This window comes from Epinephelus moara, chromosome 19 (genome assembly GCF_006386435.1).
Source record: "Epinephelus moara isolate mb chromosome 19, YSFRI_EMoa_1.0, whole genome shotgun sequence".
Classification (NCBI taxonomy): domain Eukaryota; kingdom Metazoa; phylum Chordata; class Actinopteri; order Perciformes; family Serranidae; genus Epinephelus; species Epinephelus moara.
This window is the reverse complement of record NC_065524.1, coordinates 32,618,952-32,641,923: the sequence shown is the minus strand read 5'-3', so window position 1 is coordinate 32,641,923 and position 22,972 is coordinate 32,618,952. Positions and strand designations below refer to the sequence as shown.

The 22,972-nt window shown below is 42.4% G+C and overlaps 1 protein-coding gene across 1 annotated transcript in view; it reads left to right on the top strand.

Moving 5' to 3' along the window:
* The first annotated feature begins 4,486 nt into the window (after positions 1–4,486).
* The window catches only part of slc8a1b (solute carrier family 8 member 1b), a 253,555-nt gene continuing 235,069 nt past the window's right edge, over positions 4,487–22,972 (top strand). Inside the window, exons 1-2 of the mRNA XM_050071767.1 lie at positions 4,487–4,652; positions 15,276–15,338. The gene's annotated coding sequence lies outside the window, so the exon portion shown is untranslated. The remainder of the gene's footprint in view (positions 4,653–15,275; positions 15,339–22,972) is intronic.

Sequence of the window (22,972 nt, the reverse complement as noted above, 5' to 3'; positions counted from 1 at the left end):
CGACAGGCAGGACAGTGAAAGGCCTAAGGAAAGAGTATAAGTGAGTGTATATTAATGCTTGATAGATCTCAGACAGAAGGAGTCATAAGTGCGGTTTATTGACAATAATAAATAAATAAATTAATTAATTAAAAATGATATTGCTTTTTTTTTTAGATAAAAAATAGCAACACGGAACAGAACTTACCTCAGGCTATAATAACATGAAGTGAACAGCGGTGAATAAACTGAACTAAAGTGACCTAACAAACTGAAGACAAAGGGGGACATGGCTGATCAGACCACTTTTGAAACAAGGAGGTAACCCAAAGACAAATGCTACCACCTAAACTACAACTAAAACAAAACAGGATTAGTCTATCACTACAAATATTTTAGCAATTAAGCAAAACAGAAACTCCGACAAACTAATAAAATGTAAAGAAATAAACAAAATCTCTAAACTAGAAATCCCAGTCCCCCCTTCATGCGGAATGCACTTGGTACATTCTGATTGGCCACTTCCTGTATTTAAGAGCTCTTTTAAGGGATGCATCTTTTACTCTGGCCTGACATGATGTCCCTCCAGCAGCAACAACCATCAGCGGCACCCTCAGCAGGTAAATCAGTACGATGGGCATTGTCCATTTTAACAAGAACACTAACAACTTTTGAATGCCAACATTAAAGGAGCTGTATGCAACAGTCAGAGCATTAATACAGCAGTAAACTGCTATTTGCTATGTAAAGATATAACTTTAGTGCAGTAATGGCCTCTTAAACAGAGCATGTGTGTGTTGTAATCTGAGGGTCTTTGTGGTTTGTTGTGGTCGACAGTTCATCTGTGTGTGCATGTGTGTATTCAGTTGGCTAGCTCATGGCCGCCACTTTAAATTGCAGTCATACAACAGATGCCACTCCTATCAGGACGGCATTATCAGAGAAGCAAAGTGCTAACCCTCTTGTTCCTCCCTACTCAACACTGTTAGCTCTGTTAGCACTGTTGCCCTTGTTTTGCTTAGTTTATGGAGTTAAAACTGTTAGCTGCTTTGACACTATTAGCTCTGTTGGCACTGTTGTCCTTGTTTTGCGTTGTTTATGGACTTAAAACTGTTAGCTGCTTTAACACTGTTAGCTCTGTTAGCACTGTTGCCCTTGTTTTGCGTTGTTTATGGAGTTAAAACTGTTAGCTGCTTTAACACTGTTAGCTCTGTTAGCACTGTTGCCCTTGTTTTGCGTTGTTTATGGAGTTAAAACTGTTAGCTGCTTTAATACTGTTGTCTGTGTTAGCATGGTTGCCGTTGTTTAGTGTTTACGGAGTTAAAACTGTTAGCTGCTTTAACACTGTTAGCTCTGTTAGCATGGTTGCCGTTGTTTAGTGCTGTTTGTGGAGTTAAAACTGTTAGCTGCTCTGACACTGTTAGCTTTGTTAGCACTGTTGCCGTTGTTTAGCATCGTTAATAGAGATAAAACTGTGAGCTGCTAAGCTTCCGACTCAGCTACCTCCATGTTGAGAACAGTGTCCAAAAAAATTCATGCACTTGGAATTTAATGATAACAATATCTTTATTTTTATCGCATATTTCAAGTTTGAGCATAAAGTGCTTTCCAGATTTAAAGCCCTCCCATATGACATACAATATAAAGATTTATTTAAATTATGCACTCAATTATGCACAGGTGAAAATGTCCTTAAACCAATCTGTTTTTACTTCTCTTATTATATTTCACTGTATGTAAGAGTGAAAAACTGTTGCAATTGCCTTCTCCATTAATATCTGCAAAAAAGGAGTTGTTAAAGTAGTAGTTACTCAGAAAGACTGATTGCAGTCACTTTGTGTTACGTGACCAATGAATTATTTATTTCTCTTTTTGACCCTTTTCTTGACCTGTTTCACTGTATAGATAGAGCTGCCAAGTAAGAGGTTGTGGCCTCAGGTGGTAGCTGAGGGACAGGATAGTTTTGCAGATCCCCATGAGCATACAGAGGGTCAGGAATCCATAAAATGAAAATCGTTAATTCTGCAAATAGCTTACACTACAATAACATGACATTTCCTAATGATGGATTCAAGGCTGTGTCCAGCTCTGAAACAAGACTTAAAGCAAGTGACAAACATACCTGGCAACGTAATCATTTTAGTTAAAGAGTTCTAGATGCATCTCTGTTGCTCGAGGAGGCATTTTTGGTCTTTCTAAAACTTTGTTTGTTTGTTTGTTTTGTCCTGATTAATGACAGGAACAAAAGATGGCAATCCCAAGCACAAAAAGATCAAAAACAACAATGGATAATGGAAAGTATTCAGACTTTATTCAGCCACTTTATTAGGTACACCTTGTGGATGCCAGGTTGGATCCCTTTTGCCTTCAGAAGCGCCTTAATTCTTGGTGTCATAGATTCAACAAGGTGCTGGAAACATTCCTCAGAGATTTTGGTCCATATTGACATGATAGCATCACACAGTTGCTGCAGATTTGTCGGCTGCACATCCATGATGTGAATCTCCCGTTCCACCACATCCCAAAGGTGCTCTATTGGATTGAGATCTGGTGACTGTGGAGGCCATTGGAGTACAGTGAACTCATTGTCATGTTTGAGATGATGTGAGCTTTGTGACATGGTGCGTTATCCTGCTGGAAGTAGCCATCAGAAGATGGGTACACTGTGGTCATAAAGGGATGGACACGGTCAGCAACAATACTCAGGTAGGCTGTGGTGTTTAAACCATGCTCAGTTGGTACTAAGAAAATCTCCCCCACACCATTACACCACCAGCAGCAGCCTGAAGCGTTGATACAAGGCAGGATGGATCCATGCTTCCATCTGAATGTGGTTTTTCCAATCTTCTATTGTCCAGTTTTGGTGAGAAAACCCGTGTGAATTGTAGCCTCAGTTTCCTGTTGTTAGCTGACAGGAGTGGCACCTGGTGTGGTCTTCTGCTGCTGTAGCCCATCTGCTTCAAGGTTGGACAAGGTGTTGTTGCTTCAGAGATGGTCTTCTGCACACCTTGGTTGGAACCAGTGCTTATTTGACTTCCTGTTGCCTTTCTATCATCTTGAACCAGTCTGGCCATTCTCCTCTGACCTCTGGCACCAAAGTCACTTAAATCACCTTTCTTCCCCATTCTGATGCTCAGTTTGAACTTCAGCAGGTTGTCCTGACCATGTCTACGTGCCTAAATGCATTTCTCATGTGACAGGCTGATTAGCTATTTGTGTTAATTAGCAATTGAACAGGTGTACCTAATAAAGTGGCCGGTGAGTGTATATATACTATAACACATTTTTAACCCTTATAAATCTATTTATGTATCTATCAATTCTGACTCTCAGTTCTATCGATCTAAGAGTTGACCCCACCCACAGAAAGGTCATGACCTGAGACTCAGAGCTGTCATGGCTATATAAAGCAGTAGATGTTGGATCTAGGATCCAAGGCTCTTGATAAGCATGTTTGTGTTTGTGTGTGTATACAGAGGAAAAAATACTGAGTGTTTAGTCCTACACATAAAGCACCATTCAAGAGCACAACAAACATTGGTTACATAACTGTGTGCTGTGGGTTTGACTGTTTGAGGATTCAAAGCATACATTTGCAGATCCATTGTAAGTTGCTTTGTTTAAAAGCCTCAGTGCAATGTAGGTGTGTGTGGGAAGTACATTTAATTTTATTTTACTTTGTTTGTATTTTGAAACCATCATATGGGATGTAATTCTGTTACACAGTATCAAGCTACTGCTTTTATTGACCCCTCCAGGCTCTGTCAGGTCCTTGTAAGCCCAGTTTGGCTGATGTGTGCAGGTTAGACTGATGTGGAAGTGTTTGTTTTAGTGCCTTGCCTTAAGGTTTGGCATGCAGAGAGGCCTTAGAATTAAATTTCCAAATATACCATTTGCTAAACCCCACCCCAAAACAGGGACAGGGATTGCCATAGTGTTAAAGGGATAGTGCACCCAAAAATGAAAATTCAGCCATTATCTACTCACCCATATGCCGAGGGAGGCTCTGGTGAAGTTTTAGAGTCCTCACATCACTTGCAGAGATCCAAGGGGAGAGGGGGTAGCAGCACAACTAATGGAGGCTGACGGCGCCCCAGATTCAAATGTCCAAAAACACATAACTGAAACCACAAAATATCTCCATACTGCTCGTCTGCAGTGATCCAAGTGTCCTGAAGCCCTGACATAAAAAGTTGTTTGGAAAAATGTCATTTAAATTAATAAATACCTCCTGTTTATAAATACATTTTTAGCCTCATTGTAGCCTGTAGCTCTAACACTGTGCTCACGTGTGTGTGCACTTGCACACGAGACAAGCGAAAGCACGTGAACACACATGAAGGCGGTGTCCATGTCTCGCGGTCTGGCGCAAGCACACACACGAGCACAGTGTACACAGAAGCAGTCAGAGCTGCAGGCTACAATGAGGCAAAAAGTGTTCAAATGACGTTTTTCAAAAAAACTTTTCACGTCAGGCTTCAGGACACTTGGATCACTACGGACGAGCAGTATGGAGATATTTTGTGGTTTCAATTATGTGTTTTTGGACGTTTGAATCTGGGGCGCCGTCAGCCTCCATTAGGTGGAGATGTGTTGCTACCTCCTCTCCCCTTGGATCTCTGCAGGTGTTGTGAGGACTCTAAAACTTCACCTGAACCTCCCTCGGCATATGGGTGAGTAGATAATGGCTGAATTTTCATTTTTGGGTGCACTATCCCTTAAGAGCAGATTTATACTTGTGCGTCAGCTCTATGCAGACCCTACACACATGGCCAACACCATTAATTACATTAAACACAAGTGCACAAATCAGCTTCACTATAACTCGCAGCATTCACAGACAAACACTTGTCTTTATCTGGACACATTTTCCCCACAAANATACTTTAAAGGCACTTTCACCAAAGACAGTTAGTTTTCGAGGAACGACATACATAATTTGTCATCTGACCGAAGATTACAGCTCCTGGTGACTTTAGGAATCAAGAGAGAACATAAATAAGAAGGCAAATCACGCAATATGGCCTTATAAAGAAAAATGTACCAATGTTCCAATCTACGATTGTGCAAAGAAGGCCAACCAACACTCTCATACAAGCTGCAGTGATGAGTACGAAAACCAGAATCAGTTACATATCTTAATGCTGCATGATACACTGGTATAAATTAGCCTGGTGGCTAGTGGATTATCCTCTACTCATATGAAACCAGGGACAACAGCAACATTTAACAAAGGTAACGTTACAAAACTTGGCTCAATTATAACTCACAAGGTTCAACGTTACAAAACTTGGCTCAATTATAACTCACAAGGTTCACCGACAAAACAACTGTCTTAATACTTAACACATTTTCTAAACAAATACAACATGCTAACGTTATTAGCACAAGCCTATGGCATTTTACATTGTACAAATTAGCCTAGTGATGAACAGAGATTTCCTCTGCTCCTATGAAGCCAGGATAAATCCCTGAAGGATAAATGACACACAAGACTTAAAATGCTATTTTTATGGAGGCTTTATTATCCACACAATTTATTGTTTCTTATCTGTGAAATGAAAGTAAATAAAAGCTTTGTTTTCACTGAGGGAAATGGTTTCAGCTTACAGAAATAGAAAGGAGGTCTACCTCGCCACAATGTGTAGCTACATTTCTGGGGAGGCGCAAGTCAACGCAGAACGTATGCTGTAGTTACAGTGTCAATTAGACGTAGATATCCTGCTTTAGTTGGTAAGGTGGGCGCACTGCTGGGTAGACGGATAGGTAACCAAGGAGGAAGTGGGAATACTGTTTCATATTTAATTAGCTTTTTGACTGATAGATGGGTATACTGTAGATGGGCGGAAAAAGAGCCAGACCCCGTATACCTTCATACACACTTCACTACATCACTGGTTGCCAGGCCAGGCATGGCTATCAAGCTTTGGATTTCTCCACGTGTATAAAATGCTGTGCAATGAGGCACATTGTTGGTGATGGATACACTGCGCAAGGTGATGGTGAGCAGTGTGACTAAATCCTTAAAGTTGAGATTTTCTCAAGAGAAAATGATGCCTGTTGGATGTTTTATCCTGCATAACCTTCAAATGTAGAAAATATGACAGCACCTACACAGTGTGAGTCCTGTTACACAAGACAGCGATGGAAATGATTTTGAATCGAGAGCTGTAACAGTAAATAACAAGTCGTGCATCAATTTACAGCTTGTTAGCACTCATCCCACAAATCTCCTCTGCTGCAGCAGAAGCCTTCCAGCATCTCTACGTGAGGAAATAATGACTGCTACCTCTCAACTGGAGAAAACAATAGCTCAGCCTTTGTTTTTCTCTTCTAAGGCAGGTAAAAGCCTTGAGAGTGGCTCTATAAGAAAAGGCCATAATCCTGTTTTGTTGTTTGTGTGGACACAACACTGTGGCTATTATGTCGAAGCGGTGTAGGTGAAGGAAGGTGGGAGGCATGCCTCAAACATGGAACTGCCTGCCAACTGTAGTCACACAACACAGTTCTGTACACGTGTAGACAATAATGCAGCAGTAAAAGCAAGGCTTCAAATGAATGTAAAAGCACCTCCACGTTCATGTGCGCACACACACAGCCACTTATGTTTGAGGTAATGATGCTCATTTGGAACAATGTATGATTTTGTGGCCTGTCAAATGTATGTAAGTGGATTTTTTATGTTCCAGGCAGATGAACAATCTCATTTTCTGACATGCAACTCGCTGCCTGATGTGACGCTCTATTGACAGTGAAAATCAATGCTGTGCAGAATAAGATTATGTGATGTGTAAGTCTGTATGTGTGCTGCCTGTGAGTTTGTGTAGAAACTTGATTGTATGAATACAAAGATGCGCGCTGTGTGTGTGCGCTGCTTTTACAGTAGAAAATTATATTCATAGGATTTTAATATAGTGTAAGCAGTCCTATTGTGCCTAGAGCCATGGTGAAGCACGAGAAAATATGATGAGAAACTTTGCTTTTTTTATTTTTTTATATTTTACATAGAGAGGTGGAGGTGAGGGTGAATATATATTAAAGTTAATAGATAAATAACAGAAATGACTTAAGTAAACTCATTCATTTCAAAATCTACTCTGGCTAAACTGCACAGTTTCTCTCGAACCACTGACCACTCCAAAGTCCATCCATTCCCTGAGGTTAAGGACGCATTCACACTGGTGCTATTTGGTCCGCTTTAAACGCATAGTTTGGTTCATTTGGAGTGGTATGAATGCTCATTTGAACTCTGGTGCAGACCAAACGAGCAAACCCTGGTCCGCTTGAAAACTGGGGGTCTCGGTTCACTTGCAAGTGAACCCTGGTGCGGTTCGCTTACAGTGGGAAATGCAAACCAGCGAACCAAAGAGAGGAAGTGAACCAAAGAGAGGAAGTGATATAGAGCGCAGTGCATTTTGGTGTTTTTGTGGTGACCAAGCCGGCTGATAGGGATGGTTTTCTGTTTTCGGTCCTGGCCAATCAAGGATCCCCGTTTTCTTCTGCCTCATCCTTTTTATCTTCCTGGTGAGTGGTCGTTTCGGGCAATACTCCCCCCAAACGAGCAGCTGTTGGAACTGCGTGGCGTCACTACAAAAGTGCAGTGTGAAAGTGAACCGAACCAAATGAAGGTGTGAAATTTTTCGGCATTCCCCGCCCAATCGAACCGAGTCCCCCGGACTATCCTGGTGTGAATGAGCCCCAAGAGTCTGGGTGTCATCCTGGACAGTACACTGTCCTTTGAGGCCCACATCAATAATATTACTTGGTCTGCATACTTTCATCCACGAAATATTAAACATCTTCCCCCATCACTTATAACTTACAGTGAGCTATCCTCGTTTATTCTTTGGTTGCATCTTGTGTTCATACATTCTAGCTGCTTATCCTGTTAGGGATCACAGGGGGGCTGGAGCCTATCCCAGCTGACACTGGGTGAGAGGCAGGGTACACCCTGGACAGGTCACCAGACTATCACAGGTCTGACACATAGAGACAGACAACCATTCACACTCACATTCACACCTACGGACAATTTAGAGTCACCAATTAACCTGCATGTCTTTGGACTGTGGGAGGAAGCCGGAGTACCTGGAGAAAACCCACACTGACACAGGGAGAACATGCAAATTCCACACAGACGGGCTCCCACACCCTGGGTTCTCTTGCTGTGAGGTGACAATGCTAACCACTTCACCACCCTGCCGCCTACATCTCATATTGACTATTGGAATTCTGTCCTTTGTAGTCTCCCTCTCAAGTGTCTTCATACACTCCAGTTGGTCCAGGATTCAGCCGCCTGTATCATTACCAGAACCCCCTCCATAGATCATATCACTCCTGTTCTCCAGCACCTTCACTGGCTTCCCTTTCGACTTCAAGATTCTGTACCTCACCTTTAAGGCCCTTCATAATCAAGCCCCTTCCTAGCTGTCTGAACTCCATCATATCTACACACCCTCCTGTACTCTTAGATCCTCGTCTGCATCCAGCTCACATCACAATCTGCCCGCTTGACTACCATTGGCTCGAGAGCCTACTAGTTTTTTCATTTTATGATCTATGGAAGCATTGATGCTTGTTATGTTTTTTTAACTGTGTCTTGTAAGGTGTTTTTGATTGCTTTGAAAGGCAACTATAAATAAAATGCATCATTATTATTATTATTATTATTATAATGAAATCCTACACATTTACATTGTTGCACATTTCTTTCCATGACAGTATGCCATTTTGTACAGCTGGTTCAGAGAGCTGAGGGTTAATACTCTCCAACGCTGTCTTCTTGAAAGCCTCAGGATGTAATTTAAGCCAGTGCTCCCCATTTTATTACAGCAGAAAAATTCCTCTTCACACTCACTGCTGCGATTCATATAAAACAACTGGCTGGTCTTTTCTAACGAGACGAGACAGGCATTGCATTGGATCTATCTATAATTCTCCGCTCCTGAAACGGCCGTATAACTCACAGCTCTCGCTGTCTTTAAAATCCTGCTCTCACAAACTGCAGCACTGGGGATTCACAGTAAATGGTCGTATTGCAGGTGGAAACTTTTGTCATATGCACATTTCTCAGAGGCAGAGGGGCTCAGATATAATTCAGCTTGGTAAATTGCCAAGTCTACTGCGACGACAGTTTCTTAATCTGGTAAAATCTAACTGTAATCCTGATGAAAAGGACAAGTGGTGAGAGAGAAGAGGAAGAAGAAAATACATTTAATAACTGGAGTGCATGTGTGTGTAGTCACAGTTGTCGAGTCAAGCTTCCAAACTGAAGTCCCACTTTTTGTTCTAAGAAATCTCAGAATGAACTGATCAGTTGAAAATGTGGAAATGCAAAGTCAGTACCTTTCGGGGTTACTAATGGTCATTTACAGGCATCTTAGTCTGACTGACAGATGACTGAGCCTGTCACAGTCACATGTGGTACGTGTTGCTCAAACCCCATTTAAGTCACAGAACCTGTTTTTTATTGTGTGTTTTTTTTTTTTGTTACAATTGAAACAATACTTTCCTTAATCTCCCCCCCATACCTTCCTGCTCCTACCTGAAAAGTCCATGGAGATACAGGTTAAACACACAGTGACACTGATTCCATTTAAAAAATAAAGTACAGAAGAACAAAACGGGGAGAAGTAAATAAAAGAAAGGAAAGGAAAGGAAAAAAGACGAGAAGGTCTTTTGATTAACAGTGCATGACAGTGAATGGCAATAATGTACAATTACATAATATTTCTCTCCTGTTCAGGAGGGAGTGTTTGAAGGCTATTAAACTATCAAGCATTGCTATTTCTTATAGAAACGTTCTTCAGAGCCCCTGAGAGTGAATTTTATCCTCTCAAGTTTGAGAAAAAGTACCGGGTCTTTAAGCCAGACAGAGGATGATGGGGGGGGGTTGGGGGACTTCCATTCTGGCAAAATTCTGCGATGAGCTAATAGAGACGCATACACCAGTATATTCAGAGTAGTAAGGTCCTCTGGAACCCCAAACAGTGCTATCAGAGTGATGGGCTGCAACCTGGGTGTTTTTTAGCAGCTCATCAGGCATTTCTCAGCAGCGTTTGTGGCACTGAACCTTGGTGTTATTCTTACAGACACATCGTGGTGTTTCAGTGTTTGTAACACAGATCCTTGGTTATTTTTATGGCACATCATAGCATTTCCCAGCGGCATTTTAGTCACGGAACCTGGGTGTTTTTAGCGGCACATCAGCTGCTTCCCAGCAGCATTTGTGGCACTGAACCTTTTTTTTTTTTTTGCAGACACATCACGTCTTTTGTGGCTCCAAACCTGGGTGTTTCTTACAGCACATCTGTGTTTCCCAGCTGCATTTGAGCCACAGAATCTGGGTGTTTTTAGCGGCACATCAGGCGTCCCCCAGCAGCGTCTGTGGCACCAAACATGGATGTTATTCTTACAGACACATCGCCGTGTTTTAGTGTTTGTGACACAGAACGTTGGTGTTTTTAGTGGCACTTCATGGGGTTTCCAAGCGTGTTTTGTGGTACTGAACCTTGGTGTTTCTTACCTGCACATCACAGCTTTTCCCTGATGCATTTGAGCCACAGAACCTGGGTGATTTTAGCGGCACATCAGGCGTTTCCCAGCGGCATTTGTGTTGCCAAATCTGGCTGTTTTCTTGCCAACACATCAGGCATTTCCCAGCTGCATTTGTGGCACAGAACCTGGATGTTTTACAATGACACATCACAGCGTTTCCCAGCAGCATTTAAACCAAACCAAATGTGGGTGTTTTCAGCCAAAACATGATCTTTTTCTAACCATATCCAAGTGTTTTGGGTCAATTTTTGCCCAAACCTTAACCCATCTTCACCACAGCATTGTTAGGAAATGTAAAGTTTCAACGTATCCATCACAAAATAATGCTCAAATGTAACAGATCTATGGTTTCCAGAAATGCTCAAATTCTTTTGATGAAAAGGAAAAACAAACAGAAATACTGTTTCTCCTACAGATGCAGATAGCAGCGTCCTCTTCAAATATGGCGGCATGGGCCAGAAATCACAGACAGCAGTACCTTGAAAATACTTCAGCCTTCACTAGTTACTGGTAGTTTTAATGTATGCGTATGTGTAGTGTGTGCATTAAAAACAAACTCTGCAGCTCAGAGACCTCTAGTCATAAGTCACCAGCCACCATGACACATTCACGTGCTCGGGCACAATCACTGAGTCACACGTGATCTTCTCTCCAAGACATTGATGTGACACTTCCCACCCACGCAAAGGCCTACATGAAGAGCTCCTCGCAAACACACACACAATCTGTCATTGTCTGGATGTGTTCTTTCAAACAGATCAGTTTCATGATGTAGGAGTCTCTGAGTGAACCAACTACAACCTCCCTCTTCCTCATCCCCAGTCACTTTCTCCCCTTCTTTTCTCCATCCCATGCTTTGTCATCTTCATCTCTCTCTATTCACCTTCCTCATTATCTCCCTGCTCTTGGTCTTCCTCAGTCCCCCCTCCCCTGCATTTCTTTCCCCAGATCTTTTATTGTCTCTCGTTCTCTTGCAGAAACAAGTTTGCTAGAAAGGCAGCAGTCTCTCTTCATCTTGCTGCCTCACTCACTCTGAGTGTTTTCTGTTGCCTGTGGATGTAACAACATGGGATTGATGCAGCAGTTGGCTGCTTTCTGCATCCTCAGCAACATCACAGGAGCCGCACACTGAGGAGCAGTGTGTGTGTGTGTGTGTGTGTGTGTGTGTGTGTGTGTGTGTAAGACAGAGAAAGCGAAGGAGGAAAGGGGGAGAGGAAAAATAGGAAATTTCAAACTTAAATAAATGAGCCTGATAGCAAAATATATTTGATCCCAGAAAAACAGACAAATAAAGGGCGAGCAGCAGATGTGTGTGTTGGGAAAGATTTGGCATCCCGCCTGGCTTTGATAAAATAATGAAATAAAAATAAACAGATACAGATGTGGTAGTCAGGAGTGAAAAAAAGGCCTGCATGTCCTCGCTAGTTTGTTCTCTCATGCTATCTGAACCCATCCATACTCACCTCTGTACCGTATATACACAACACACACACACACCATCTTTCTTCCCTGCCTGGTCTTTATCTTGCAAGCACACCTGCAACCTGCAGATTTTCGGCAGAGAATAAGAAAAGTGTGAAAGTAGTTCTAAATTTGTACGACTGAAAGTTGTAGAATCAAAGGTGAGGATTAAAAAACATGAATAGATGCCCTCTAATTCAGTGTGTGTTGCTCCCTCTCCCTCCCTCCCAATAGGTACAGGGAAGGTATAAAAAAAGTTAACTTTTTTTATGCTGCGCTTTCTCTTTTTTCTTTTCTTCTCTGCCTTTAAAAAGTGGGGCAGCACTACAGAAATACTGCAAAACAGAGCGGGAGGGGCGCATCGTGGAGGAGTAGAAAACAGTGAATGAGAGAGGAACAAAGGAGAGACACAGAGCGAGACGAACGGCTATAGTGACATCAACCTCATCCGATGGGCTCATTTCCAATTAGCATGCCTGTTAACCCAACAGTCGTACGCCTGTTTAATTATTTCCTACGAGGACGTCTTGTCAGTCACAATACATTCAGAAAAATCTTATGAAGCAGTGGAGGGCACATACACAGCACTGTACTGCAGCCTGCAGCAGTAAACAGTTCGGTGGTGCCCTGGTGGCTCAGCAGGATGCTGTATACACATAATAAACACTACTGAAGTCTCATCATAGGGAATGGATTTTATATATCTAAAGCGCTTTACAATTTGCCTCACATTCACACACTCTGCCATGCTGTCATGCAGGGTGCTGGCCTAACCTTCATGACCAATTTGGGGTTCAGTGTTGCTCAAGGACACTACAACATGTGCAAAGGGAGTGCCAGGGATCGCACCTCCCTGTGATATATGGGCGACGCGTGTGCTAAGCCACAGCCACCCTATTAAGATGGAAATTATGTTTTCAGCCTCTGGTTCAGGGCCACATAACCCCATTCCTGTAGAAAAGCTTTGGAGAAGCAGCTGCTGTGCGCTGCTCTTTAATGGAGGTGGGCTGGTTAACCAGATGTATACTTCCCATACCAACCAGTCCAAATACAGTTTGAACTATTTCAGCATTGTTTATGAGAAATCATGTTTTTTCCTTCAGTTTTTTCCTGTCAGAGGGCTCTAAATACTAAAATACTCACTATATCCACTATTGCCATAGACCAGACCAGTGGTTCTCAACCATAACTGTGTCAAGGACCTCTAAACTGATACACACTAGATCCCTCCTACACTAGATTTTGGTTGTTAGATACGACTTAGACTAGAATTCTGTATTTGTCGACCACAGGTGAGGAGATAACCATGGAGAAAGGAAAGCCTATGATCAGAATAATTACTCTAATGACTCTTACTCACATTGGGCTCACCTCAAATGTGAATTAGATTAAAATAAATGATTCTCCATTTATTGGGGGCCCTCTGGATCTCCCTCAATGACTCCTGGTTGAGAACCAGGGGACCAGACCAACACATACTTAGCAAAACATCAAGGCTCTTTTGGGGGATAGAAAACCTGATTTCCGTTAGAGCTATCCATTAATTTTCAACTGCTTATCTGAAGCTGGCTCATGGGGGCAGCAGGCTGAGCAACGTATTCCAGATGCCTCTCTCCCCAGCAACACTTTCCAGCTTCTCATGAGGGATCCTGAGGCATTCCCAGGCCAGACGAGATATATAAGCCCTCCAGTGTGTTCTTGGTCGGCCATGGAGCCTCCAATCAGTTGGACATGTGCCGAACACCTCAAATGGGAGATGCCCAGAAGGCATCTTGATCAGATGCCCGAACAACCTCAACTGACCCTTTTCGTCATGAAGGAATGGTGGCTCTTCATGCTCCTTCTCTCTGTTCCTCTAAGGCTGAGTTCAGCCACCCTTTGGAGGAAAGGGTTGGGTTAAGGGTTGGGACATAGATGGACTGGTAAATCGAAAGCTTTGCCTTCCGGCTCAGCTCTCTCTTTACCAAAACAGTCCAGCACAGTGCCTGCATCCCTGCAGATGCTGTGCCAAAATCACCAATCCATCTCACGCTCCATTCTACCCTCATTCATGAACAAGACCCAAGATACTTGAACTCCCTCACTCGGAGCAGTAACTCACTCCCAACACATCATCTGCAAAAAGCCGAGATGCAATTCTGAGGTAACCAAACCGAACCCCTTACTCACCGCCTTGAGATCCTGTCCATGAAGATCACGAACAGAATCAGAGACAAGGGAAAACCTGGCAGAGACCAAGACCCACTGAAAATGTGTTTGACTTTACTTTGACTCTATGTGAACACAGCTCTCACCTTGGTTATACAAGGACTGGATGGCTTGTAGCAGCAACCCTGGTATATTCCTGCAGTACCCCCCACAAAACTCCCCATGCGACGCAGTTGGAAGCCTTCTCTAAGTTCACAAAGTACATCCATTCATTAGATCCATCCATTAGATGTCAAAGCAAATTGTGTTTAGATTATAATTGTGACATGTCTGAATGCATTCATTTCTTTATAAATAAACGTTTGTTGTATTGAATGTGTATAATTATTTTATGGCTTTGCCTAAACCTGTGTGTTCATGATGCCTTAATGAATTAAGGCTGATCACCATCATGTCCCTTCAGTCTTCCCCCGTCCAAGTGGATCAATGACCCAACATAGTGGACTTCTATACATATTTGAATGAATCATCAGATAACACTGGGCTAAGTGTTGTCAGTAAATAGCCAACAGTTTCATATAAGACAGGCTGAGATTTGGTTGGAGATGACAGTCTGATGCTGCCAAACTGTATGACTGTACTGCAGCAGCCTCCCACTCAAGCTAACATTAGCTATTCATCAGTACTAACTGTCACCAGCAACATTTAGTGATTTACCAAACTCACAGTGAATATTCACAAATCTTATGTGCCTTAAATCTCACAGTGAAAGCCATGGTTAAAGAAATACTTCACCCACAAAATGCTAATTTGTACATCAGTTAGTCACACTGTTTTACCTTGAATTTGTGAAGAAAACTTTGTTTTTCTAGTATGCCTCCACAGGAAATGGCAAACATATGGATTTATTGATCGATTGGGGACCACATTTAACAGCGGTAGACTCCAACACACCCGTGACCCCTAACAGGATAAGTGGTTATGAGGAAAAAATGAATGAACGGTATGACTAATTGATGTACAAATTATCATTTGGGTGGGCGAAGTATTCCTTTAATTCACTACACAGCAACTTTTCTGCATTTTCCTGTTTCTCTTTGTATGTGACAGTGTGTTTCTTTTCCCTACAGGTGGGCACAACCTTGGCGATGACACAATGCCCGTCTGGTCTCTGCAGAAGAAATCAGTGTGAGGTACAGATTGTGTTATCAGTTTTCTAAAACGCATAATCTTTAGCTTCTACTTATTGTTACTGGAGAATGTAACAGCATTTTAAGCTTTGTAAAAGGCACCTTTAGAGTCACATTTCTCCACTCCACAATATCATGTGCACAGGCTGGTACCTTTTGAATTTTTTGTCAAAGAACCCAACATTTTCTAAAGCGCTCCTCATCTTTTGTTGATGTTTCAACTAGCAGACATTCATACCCATGTAACCATTGAAAGTGCTTCAACTGCCAGTTACCTAATGGTGTTTATGCACAAAATTAACTCTAACTTCCAGGATCCTGGACAGCTAGAATAAACTCCTCCCCCTTTTTAAACATTGCAATGCACAGTACATGTATGATTGACAGGTGGCAGTAATGCTTTGAGAAATGAGGCAATGAACCGACAAAAGTCAGGGAAATGGAAAAACACTAGCTGATGGAAATATGGAAACGGCAGGTTTATGTTCTTATATAAATATGATAATATTTATTTTCTCATCAATTAGTTTGAAGTGCCCCCTCCCTGGTGTGTGTGGCAGCTACCACTGCATTCCTATATGAGTCTCTCAATGCAGTAAGTTGTGCACTGGACTGTGTGTGAGAACAAGTCTTTGTCATGCATCCAAGTCCGAGTTACAATGGGAGCAGAAAGTTTATAATATCTTCATTTCAAACATGTCCACAGTCACTTTGTAAATGGCACTTTAAGTAAGTGTTAAAACAAAACATTAGGTCACTTGAGTCCTTGAGTTCTTCAGTAAAACTCAGTTCATGGTAGCCACTCCATAAAAGGAAAATCCAGTAATAAAGTATTTCTCATGTACAGTTTTATCACAAAGTGCTTACTGGGAGAAAAAAAAAATCTATAAATATAGACTGTGACTAATCCAGCTGCTTGGTGTGTATGCAGGCTATCTGGTGTGATCAAGCCCTTGTGTTACATTTTCGAGAAATGTGTTCTATAATTTAGTGCACTTTGCAATTCTGCTGTTGTACTCAAATGTGCTGCAGCCCTAAAAAGGTTAAGGATCCACTGAAACGGGGACAGCTGTGCAGACAAATTGCCTGCTGTGAATTTTCTGTTTTTTTGTGCTTCCTACATAAACCTTGAACAATTGACCCTTGTCATTTGGGAACAAGATATACCAAAATGATCAACATAAATATATGCCGTACTTACGTGGGAAAATAAGTTATTGTCCCCTTTTCGTACAAAGCACATGAAATTATGGAGTTACACAACCCAACCACCTGAAAAAATGTTGGCATTGTATGCCTCTGCAAACCAAGGATATATTACATTAGTATCTTATTATGTAGCAAACATTTTCAGACTTGAAGTTTCTTTACATTTCAGGAAGCTGTGGTTAATGATAAGGTTTAGGCACAAAAAACACTTTCAGTCATGAAAACTTTATTTCCATTTGCAGTATTATATTTGGCGGTATGGCTCCATTCTGGGGCCCCTCTGCCTTTCCTCGGGTCTACGCAGAAAGCCCCTTCCATGCTCCAACGTGGAAAGCTTAAGGCAAAGGTAGCACACCTCTCTGCCCCTCCACGTGCTTACATGGAAAGCCTTAAGGCAAAGAGAGCACACCTGTCTGCCCTTCCACATGCAAATGAGGAAAGCCTGAGACAGAGAGCGCAAACCTCCCTGCCCTTCCATGCGCCTACATGGAAAGCCTTAAAGCAGAAGGAGCACACTTCACTGACCTTCCACATGCAAACGCGGAAAACCTGAGGCAAAGAGAGCAAACCAAGCCCTTCCATGCGCCTACATGGAAAGCCTAAGGCAGGGAGAGCAGCAGCAAAGACCCCCGGGAACAGAACAGAACAGAGAAGCATCAATGACAAACAGAAATTACATCAATAAGGCAGACACAACATGAAAAGGAGGAGCTGGGGTGGAGGCAGGTTGCAAAGTGGCTTGCAGAGGAAGCAGCAACAGTAAGCAGACCAGAGCAGTTTAAATAGGGCACCCTGAATGAGATTCACTAATTGGTTGCAACCGAAGGGATTATGTGATCTATCAGCTGACTCCCTTCCATCAATCAGCTGCTCCTTCAGTTGATTCGGCTGCTCGAGATCAGCTGATGTAGCTGGGATGTGAGCTGAGCTTGACATCATGTCCTGCCTGAACTAACTTTATGTTCAATTAGCCTCACGTCACCAGGCTCTTCACGTACGGCGAAGAGCCTGGTGACGTGAAGAGCCTGGTTTCCATTCTCTCTGAATTTTGTCTGAATTCTGGTTCCGGTCTAGAGAGCGGATTCAGATTTCACCAAATTCACCAAAGTAAAAGTGTTCACCAAAGTAAAACTTTAAATTCTGGCGCACCATCGATTTACAATAAAAGAAAAAGGTTAACTTAATGGCTTGTTATATATATTATATTCTTTAAATTAAAAAGTTTCACCGTTTCACCAGTTTTTTATTAGCTTGGTGCTTTTATTTTGACGGAAAGGCACATTCATCGAATTCCGGATCCTGTCTCTCTCGCCCTGGTTCCGGTTCCTTACCAAAACGGCCACTAAACGGCCCCAGACTAATGTTCAATTTGTTGTGGTTAGGAAAACATTAAAATACCCATTTTTTGTGGCACTATCCTTACAGGAAACACAGCAATGACTCAATAAGAACAACTGCTTTTTGTGGCACTATCCCCAGTCGAAACACAGTTCCGGGTTGCTAAAACACCGATCTTGTTGTTTGTTCAACTACAAATGCAAAAAATTGGGTGGTATGCAGAAACAATGCCAACACTCTCTACTTCCGACTGGGCTGACAAATCCCAATAATGCAGTAAGAACGAACTGCTTGAAAATGCCACTCAGGAAGCACTGCAGCTGTTACACAAGATGAAAAATCTCATCAAATCTCATTGTTCTTGTGTTTACATTTTCCCTCGAAGTAGACTCTTGTTCCTTCACTAATATGTGCTATTAGATGTATATGAAAGCGTGAGGGCTTCTCGGCCAATCGCCTGTGAACGAATCCATTTGTAGAAACATATAAGTACATACTTGAGAGGTAAGGACCCATACACGGAGAGCCTCTTATTATGTAACTGTGCTCATCAGCAGCTTGGGAAAGTGCTGGTCATGACTCTTACTGTTGCTATGAGACTTTGAAAACTACTTTGTAGCCTACCACTCAGTTTTCTAAAGCTGAAATGTTTTCAAATGCTTTTTCCACTATGCAGTGTAATAATCAGCTGCACACAGTTATTCATCACTCACTGCAGTCGCTACCTTTGGAGATGCTCAATGTAGTCCTCAGATTCTTTTTTCACATTCTTACAAACTTTATCTATTTCAGTACAAAACTGTAAGGCTCTGACAAACATTATTTTACACCTTACGACTATCAGTTCCCATTCTCTCATTTTTAAGATCAGTCAGCTACAGCCATTCAACACACTGAATCTTTCATTTCATCAAGACTACACAATGTTTCATGGAAGATGACTCATTTAGGTCCCCAAAGCCCGGAAAGAGAAGTGGGTGTGTTGACCTCTCTTCTCTCTACTTGTTTGTTTGAGCAAAGCAGTTTATTCCCAGTTGGTCTAATAGACATGCTCAGCAGTCATCAGTAGGAAGTTGTGGTTATCCTCAACAGCTAACAGGTGTGAATGAGTAGAATCAGGTGAATGTGATTAATTGGGGAAAAGCCTCTTGGCGCGCTCAGTAAACCATCCGTGGGTACATTTTAATTTGTCCTTTTCTCCTTAGACCAAAGTGGAACACATGATATTTTGAATCATGTTGAGCTAAACGAGTTCAAAAAACCGTTGGATTGCCGACTGCTCAAGCAAAACTAATCTTAAATTATTTCTTCTGCTCTGAGACACTGAAATTCCTAAGTCAGGGCCCTGTCTCCCAGACCATATTGTGCTTTTTATCAAAATGTATTCATTGTGAGCAGTCATGGATTGAACAAAAAAAGAGGCCTCTGGATTTAACAGTTGGGAGCTTTCTTTGTCAGACAGGTATGGAGGGAAAGAATAACTGAGGTGGGTTATATAAAAACTGGGCTTGAATGTCAGTTTGTAGACATTATATCCTATATATGCTTAGGAGTTTAGACAGTCATAGAGCATCTCTAAGTTTTGGCAAACATGACATGATATTTACATGCTTCTAGGTGGAAAACAGTAGCAATTGCAATAGGCCCTGGGTTGCGATTAGACCTTGGGTGCACCTTTTTTAAGATCCAGGTTCTGTATGTTAAAGCTTTGGCTAACGTTGGCTAACATTAGCCACCATGAGTTACCAGTCTTACCAGACCAAGTAAGGATGTAGCACCAAAACTCCTGAGTGTATAGAGCTGTGTAAACGTGTGTTTAGCCCCATTTCCACCAAGCAGTCTGGTAGGGTTTAGTTCAGTTCGGCTGTGGATGGTACCAATGGGACCGTTCCGTACCGTCCCCAGTTTTGGTCCTCCCTCTGGAGGAATGTTTGCAGTGGAAACGCTTAACGGACCTTGGGTCTGGGTACCATGTCTGAAGGGTTACTTTTGGTTCCAATGGTACCATACAGAAAGTGTTTGGTGGAAACAGGGTGCTGTACTTCTTATAAATGTCACTTCTCATTTCACTTAGGAGGATTGTGTAATTTCTTTTTTCAAAAGTTACATAGTCGTGCTTTAAGGTGTGGACACACCGAACCGACATCAAAGAACAAGCGGCGACGAAAGCCAACTGTTGCGTCGTCTACGTCACTTCACGTCGCCCTGTGTCAGTTGCATTTGAACACACTACACGGACTACATCCAACGGCCAGGTGGCACGTACGTTCTGCGCCTGCGTGAGAGAGAGCGGAGTGAGAGAGTGGTACATCCTGTCAGCCGAGGGGTTTCCTATCTGTGCAGCTGAGCACAGGAGCACCTCCAGGGACTATTACATCCAGACGGTCCTGGTGTTTCCTCCGCAGGCTCCACTTCACTCAGCTGCCCAAAAACCCGCTGCTTCCTCCCACTTTAACCTGAATAACAAACCAGGGCTCGGTGCTCCGGTTGGATCCAAACGGAGAGCCAGGGCTAGCTCAGAGACTAGCGGAGGCTAACTGGCTGTGCTTCCCTCCAGTCATGCTGCTGCTAACGCTCCGCTAGCTGCTCTCAGCTAGCTCCGGTTTGTTATTCAGGTTAAAGTGGGAAGAAGCAGCGGGTCTCAGGCAGCTGAGTGAAGTGGAGCCTGAGGAGGAAGCACTGGTTAGCCCCGGTTTCACTACAGGCAGATTCACTCGCTACAGGGGCGAGGGAATAAAACCTGAACAGCCAATTAGAGTGATCTCTCTCACCGACTAGCTCCGCCGCCGATTCAACATGCTCAATCGGCCGAAAAGCCGCCGACGCTGTAGTGCCGACGGTGCGGGACACACCGCAAAGACTAGGCCGACAGACGCTCACCGACGGCCTGACTTTGGTCGACGTCCGACCATCGGCTTGGTGTGTCAGGGCCTCGCAAGTTTGGGGTATTAGAGGTGAAGCTACAACTGGCAGCTACCGGTCATTGTCACCATGTCATATGATCAGTTTCAGGTCACATTTTTTAGCTAACCATCTCATAATTGTACTTCTTATAGCGTTAACGTTGTGTGCTTTAGGAACATTTAACTTGCATGCGCTGCCACCATGGCCTGCAGGTTTGTTGATCAGGTGTGGATGGCAATAAACTAACACGCCTGAAGATGTAGTGAGCATGAGCAGCATATCCCACAGCACCATTCAACCATTGTCTAACATGGCAAATGTGATTTTAAGTGGATAATCTTCAGGTCTGAATGTCTCCACAGTAACACCCCCCTGCCTCTGCTTTTCAAAGGCCACTCAAGGTTTCCTCCATGTTATCCGGTTATAATGGAAAAGTGTATTTCTCAAACTCCTCATGTCTCAAGCAATGATTTCCATTTTATGTTATAATGCCCACTTGAAGAAATTCTCAGTCAACAGACTTCCAGAGTCATAAAACATATTTAAATCTCTCTTGCCATATTGCTGATTAATTTGCTGCCAGAGGATGAATGTGCAGTTTTATTTTCTGGACTAAATAGCATTTAAATGAGACCATAAAGACCAAGTTCAGCCACACAGCACTTACACCGTCGGAGAGACACTGCTCTTTACAATTTCATGCAGACATAGGACATTTTTCATCGAAGAGATATGCCAAGTCAGAGTACTTAGGAGGTCTGTAATCAATTCATATGCATCACATTGAGAGATGTGGGTCCTTTTTAATCTGGCAATGAAGCAGTTGCTGAGGCATAAGTGCCTGGCATGATCAATATCTGGACAGACAAAAGATCACAGAGATTATTCACTGGACAAGAAGGATTTAGAAGATAATTTAAGCTTTAGTCGCAGTGGCTCAATCCCTTTAGGTCATCAGTGTTATCAGATTTTTATTATAAACCTTCAGAGTTATGTAATAGTTAGGAGAGGGAGCCAGGCAGGTGTTTCAGACATGAACACAATGGACATTTTGCTGTGAATTATACTTTAGGAGAAGAAATTTCCAGCATTAATGCCACTTTAAGAACAGCAGATGCTAATGCCAGCTCAAGAAAACAATCCACTATCTGCCATACAGCCTGAACGAGCAGGTATTAAGATCTACTGTAATGAACAGGTTCATTGGGATTATCAACACGGAGACAATTACTCTGGACACACAAGAGCAGCAGGAAATGCAGGATTTACATGTACATTTCCAAATTGATAATTAGATGGTTCTGCAAGGACAGCAATCACAGTGTACACACACTACATTACACTTGGTTGATAAATGTTAAAGAAGCAGTGTGTAACATTTAGGGGGGTTTAGTGGCATTTAGCGGTGAGGATTGCAGATTCTAACCAGGTGAAACAAATGGCACTATCTAGAGCCACTGTTTGGTTTGTCTTTTCTGGGCTACTGTAGCAACATGGCGTACCCCGTAGACGAGGACCTGCTCCCTATGTAGATATAAAAGCTCATTCTAAGGTAACAAAAACATGATTCTTATTTTTAGGTGGTTATACACTAAACAAAACCTACTTATATACCTAATACATTGTCTTCCATTTCTGCCAATATGTCTCCCTGAATCCTACACACTGGAACTTTACCTAAATGTTACTATACGTGGAGCATTGTTCTACCCAGCAGCAGTGCAGGCTTGTCTTTAGTCCTAAAACAGAACATTATATCAGCCACATATATGCAGCACTGAAAAGAAATCTAAATAAATACTTTGTCCTTTTTTAGATTATGTTTTTTTCAGTAACTGTGTCCAGCCAAAGGTTCCATATTCACCAACAACAAACTATAACCAACTTCTATGTCCTTCAAATCAACAGGATCTGGGGAGAATCTTGGTTGCATTAGTTTCCAATCCAGAAGATTAAAGGGAAATTTCGGTTTATTTCAACCCGTCTCCTATCGTCCTAAATTTGTTTCAAGTGACTAGTGACATAGAAATAATAGTTAGCATGTTAGCCGTTAGCCTAGATACAGCCGTAGCGTCAGACCTGTTGAAACGTAAGTGAACGGGCATATCGTTCATATCGTTAGGATAAATGTCAGAGAACATAGAAAACGACATGTAAACGTGTTGTCTTACCTTACCGGTGTGGTG